The following is a 5,166-nucleotide window of genomic DNA, read 5'->3' on the forward strand; positions in this document are numbered from 1 at the left end:
TGGCCGCACCGCATGGCTTGTGGGATCTTAGTTCCCCAACCAGGGATTGAGACCAGGCCCTCTGCAGTGAGAGTGTGGAGTTCTAGCCACTGGCCCACCAGGGAATTCTCGACTTATTTTTTTTTATATCACTAGGGACTCGTGGATATTTATTTTACATTATTCTGTAACTCACAACCCAACAGTTTTGTTACTAATTTTGCCAGGCACATAGTTCCAGTTTTGGCCACTAGGAGAACCTTCAGGTTGGCTCCTGAGTCCCCATCCTTTTTGCAGCCATTCCTTTCTGGCAATGCAGGACTTCCCAGGCTCACCTTGGACTTTCCCTGACCTAGCCCTGGAATCAGTCACTTCTTCAAGAAGCCCAGGTATGTGTGTGGGTGGACTTGCAGCGCTCTCTACCCTAGGCCCGAAGGAAGGAAAGAGGGTGTGGTGAGAAGGAAGGGCACTCCTGCCTCGCCCACTTCTCCCGCCCTATTCTTCCCTTCAGGAAGGATGTTGTTAACAGGTGCGGTGGGCTCCTCACGGACTGCGCCCCGCTGGGCCCGTCAGGACCCCCAGTTCTGTTTGAGGTATAGAGTTTGTACTCGGAAGGGCAATGGCTGGGTCTCAGAGCGTCACCAGAAAGGGATACCTGCCAACTGACAAAGGTATCTGTGAGCAGCACCCCCGCCCCTGTCCCTTCCAAATCTCTGGGGGCTGGAGGATGGTGGGGGGGAGCCCAGTCGGAGGAATGGGAGTACAGTCCCGGTCGGCTCGAAGACGTTCTTAGTGAGTCACAAAACTAGGACATGAAAAATGAATTTTTTTCCAGGTCGTTCTGGTAGTATTTGTTTAAATTCTGACGTTTTATCGAGCAAGTATCAAAACGTGCAGCTCAAACTGGCTTAAGCTAAACAGGTTTCAGCGACTCAACCGAAAAGACGTGGTTGGACCGCAATGCAGTTTGCCGAGGTTTCTGGCTCCATTTCTCCACAAGAAAGCAACAGCAACATCAACCCGCCCTGACTGGAAAACCGGCCACTCAACACTGTAGACGTCAGCGCGGTGCGCCGCTAATCTGCAGGGTCCGGGCGGGAGGGGGCGCGGCCGGGGTCGCCGGAACGCAATGCCGTAGGCGCCTCTGCGCCGCCGGCGCCCCCGATTGGCCGAGTCCGGGTCACGTGGCCGCGCCCTCGCCGCAAGGGCCGCTGGGAGAACCGCTGTCTGGGCTGGGGGTGTCTGAGTCGCGCGGTCGCGGGGGCGTTCGGTGCTGCAGGGCCGGGTGCAGACGTAGAGGTCGCGCGAGCCCGGGGGAGTGCGGCCGCCAGCCGGCGCGGATGCGGCGCCCGTCAGCGGCCGCGGTGTTGGTCGCACTTCTTTTTCAGGCGGCGGCGCGCACTTGCCTGACGCGGAGCTGCGGCCGGGAGGGGTGGCCGCGCAACCCTCGTGGGGACCGGGATCGCGGGTCCGAAGCTCGTCAGCTCCCGCAGCTGCTGGGCCCTGCGCACAGCTGCTGCGCGCCCCGGAGCCGGAGGCCGGCCGCCGGGACCTCTGGGCTAAGACGGAGCGGGCTGGAGAAACCTTGTCGCTGAGTTGTTGGGCGATACTGTTGTCCTGTAGGGATTGTATACGTCAAAGCGAAATTCCTAATTTTGGTTTCGCCATTAAATGTCATCAAGGATTTCAAGCCATGTGAAAAATTCACAGTAGTTTCTGAAAGGTTAATTCCATCTCGTTAATCACGGGAAGAGGTACAGGCTAAAGCACTTCCATGAGAGGCCATGAGAAGCGTTAGTTGCTAAAGGTGTCATCACACACGAAGACCAACGCCACCAGGAGGGTCGTTTCCATTGGGTTTGCCCGCAGCAGCCTTGGCCAACTGGAGCCAGGCGAGCAGCGAGACCGATGTGTGTGCGCTTGTGAAACCCCAGGTACACAGGGCCTCAGACAGTTGATCCGGAGGATGAAGACCCCAACTCAAACGCCTGTCACTGGGAGGCTGGAAAAGGGCCAGTGTTCTGCCCCAAACCCAGTCCCCCTACAGTAGTTGAAAAGGCCACTGTTGTCCCCATTTTTACATTTGCCAGTTTCACCACTTTTGTTCACTCTCAATCTTAGCCAAAACTGTCAACTCAGTTTTTCAAGAATAGAAATACAAAGGAACTAATGTAATCCTAGAAGATAGAAGCGCCATCAGTTAGGCAGGAAGAGAGCACCTAGACTTCTAAATGGACTCTCTTGTCTGTAGTTACCATGTGTTGTCAGCCAACCAGGGCACTGGTTGCCTCTTGAAATTATACTAAGACATTGAGAAAACTCCTAAGAACAACGGAGCTGGTGCTTTTGCGTTTGGGACCGGTTCCAGACCTGTGTCCCAGCCAGCTTCTGAAGCCATCATTTGCTTATAGGAAGAGTCACAGAAAAGCAACTTACACCATTGAGGGTTCAGGGCCAAAGGAGAGGGCTGAGAGGGTAATGCTTGAATGGAGGCTACAGCCCCTGGCTGAGATACCAATTGTCATGTACTACAACCCTGCCATTAACATTATAAATGACTCAAGTCTGGAAAACAAAGAAAAAAAGTGTATCCAAAGCCGGTCACCCTAAGTATCACCCAGTAATTGTTCCTCTTGTCTGCATCACACAGGCAGTGCCTGGGTGTCTAGACATCATCGACTGTTTAGAGTCCTGGAAAATGGGGAAAAATCAGGAAGAAAGATTTATCTTTAGAGGGGATTTAATTTTCCAGGCTGGTTGTAAGGTAACTGGTAGTGGAGAGGCAAGCCTTTGGTAACGCAACACCATACTTGCTGTTCCTGCCTGGAGGAGGCAGCCTCTGAGACCACTTAATCTTAGCTTTTGACTTCCAAACTCAACCAATGATTGTTTCTAAAGTTTTGATACTTTCAGTTATGAAAAAATTCACACAAGATACACACACACACCAGTAGAGCAGACAGGAACAGGTACCTAAACATCCATCACTGATTCAGTGGTTAAGAGAGAACCGTTGAACGGCTTTGCCTGTTCTAGAAGTCCAGCAAAAGAGGCACTCTTCACACCTGGCTGGCTGCAGACTAGGGTCTGAGTGCACCACCGCCTGAGAGTGCTCGGTGCCCTGTGATTGCTGTCTTCTGTTGTGTGGACATACCACAGTTCATCCATTCACAACGTCAATGGACATTTGGGTGATTTCCAGTTGGGCTGGAATAAAGCAGCTATGAACACTTGGGTACAAGTCTTTGCGTTTTCGTTTCTCAACGAGACAAGTTATTGGTAAACATTTTGCTTCATCCTGAACGTCCTTCCCTGGACGTGTGCTGCCAGGAGCCAAGATCATCACCCACAGTCAGTTTGGATTTCTGATTTGGCAGTTAAGTCTCAGTTGAGATGTGCTTACAACTAATGAACACGTGCATAAGAAAAGTAAATGAAAAGGTATCAAAAGGCACAGACCCAACTTCCACTCCAGTCCCTCAGCCCTACAGGTGCCCTCCTCAGATGACACCAATTTGATGTCATCAAATGGTAAGATGACACCTTACCAATTTCTTTGTAACCTAGAAATGTCTTCTGCACATAAAGCACATATAGGCAGTTCCTTCTCTCCTTTCATGTATGGTGCATTTGTTTTTTTAAAAAAATACTTATCTGGCTGGCCCAGATCTTAGCTGTGGCTCCGAGATCTCTGATATTCATTGCAGCACATGGGACCTTTAGGTGTGGCATGTGATCTCTTGGTTGCAGCATGTGGGATCTAGTTCCCTGACCAGAGATTGAACCTGGGCTCTCTGCATTGGGAGTGCGGAGTCTTGGCCACTGGACCACCAGGGAAATCCCTACATGAGGTGCATTCCATACACAGTGAAGTGTTCCTTGCTTGTTACAATTTATTTTAGAAGTTTAATTCCATACTGGCACATATCCGGCTATCTCTGGCTACTAAAAGGTAAGTATTTCATCTTCAGCCAACCAACTCAGCCCTAGAAGGATGTCTTATTTTCATGTAGGTCCTGGAAAGGAGACTTTAAAAGGAAGTAAAACTTGTTTTTGAACCACAGCATGGGTTGAGGCAAATAGATAAATTGCCTTTAAGAAAATAACCTTTTGAGCTTCTTAAATTTAGGAAGTAAAACCTTGGGTTGAGCAAAAATTTCCTAGATAAAGCATCATGGCAAAATCCATAAAAAAACAAATTGAAAAATTAGACTTCTGGGAATTTCCTGGTGCTCTAGTAGTTAAGATGCGGCATGGTCACTGCAGAGGGCCCAGGTTCAATCCCTGGTTAGGGAACTAAGGTCCCACAAGCCATGGGGTGTGGTAAAAAAAAAAAAAAAGATTACTACCCCTTTATAGGCTAAGATTGTGTTGGGTGTCCTGATTCACTGCTATGTTGCCTCTGCATAGTTCCCCGAATGATGCAGAGAAGCAAACGCACACTGCTAATGCCGCGATGGCAGCCAGGCCGGACAGCAGTGGGGGGCACCCAGCCCCGGCCATGTGGGAGGTGAGGGGTCAGGCATGTGTTGTCCTCCTAGCCAAGCTCTCTGCTGTTTATTTTTGGCTCCCATGACACCGGCTGACCAGAGGCAGAAGATGGGGCTTCTTGCTGGATGTGAAAACGCATGCTCTCGGGGCAGGAGTCCCCGGCCCATTGTCTCTGATTCGGTAGGTCTGGACCGAGGCCAGATAACATGCATCTCTGACAGGTTCCAGGTGGTGCTAAGGAAGGACACCCAGAGGCACCAGAGGGCAGCCGCAGAGCTGGGGGAAGACCATCTGAGGGCACCTGCCATCCCTGCAGCCATCAACCCTAATGGGGTTTGGAGAGGAGCTGCGCCCTCAGATCCTGGGAGGGCACAGAAGGGGGTGTCACCACGGCCAGGAATCGCACTGCCTGGGTGCAGCGACCCGGGTCTGTGCTACAGGCTCGGTTCTCAGTCCTTCTGCAGGCGGACCCCACTGGAGCGTATGCCCTTGGAAGTCTTGCTGACGCCCTTGTCTTAACTTGTTTGGAGCGCCTGCCACCTGGTGTCCACAGAGGGTACCTCAATGAGCTGTGAGAACCTCTCAGTCCAAAGGCCCAGGATTCTTAAGGCTGGGATCACCGTGAGGTTAAATGTGAGGAAGAAATGAATCTCAATTTCAGTTACCAAAACACACAAAGACAGGCGTGGAGAATAA

The 5,166-nt window shown here is 51.3% G+C and overlaps 1 long non-coding RNA gene across 1 annotated transcript; it reads left to right on the forward strand.

The window, feature by feature from the left end:
* The first annotated feature begins 242 nt into the window (after positions 1–242).
* Positions 243–1,673, forward strand: LOC122701986. The gene is made up of 2 exons (XR_006343165.1): positions 243–368; positions 491–1,673. It is a non-coding gene; the product is annotated as an uncharacterized LOC122701986 (long non-coding RNA).
* The last annotated feature ends 3,493 nt before the right edge of the window (positions 1,674–5,166 follow it).

The sequence above is a fragment of the Cervus elaphus genome, chromosome 10 (genome assembly GCF_910594005.1).
Source record: "Cervus elaphus chromosome 10, mCerEla1.1, whole genome shotgun sequence".
Taxonomy (NCBI): domain Eukaryota; kingdom Metazoa; phylum Chordata; class Mammalia; order Artiodactyla; family Cervidae; genus Cervus; species Cervus elaphus.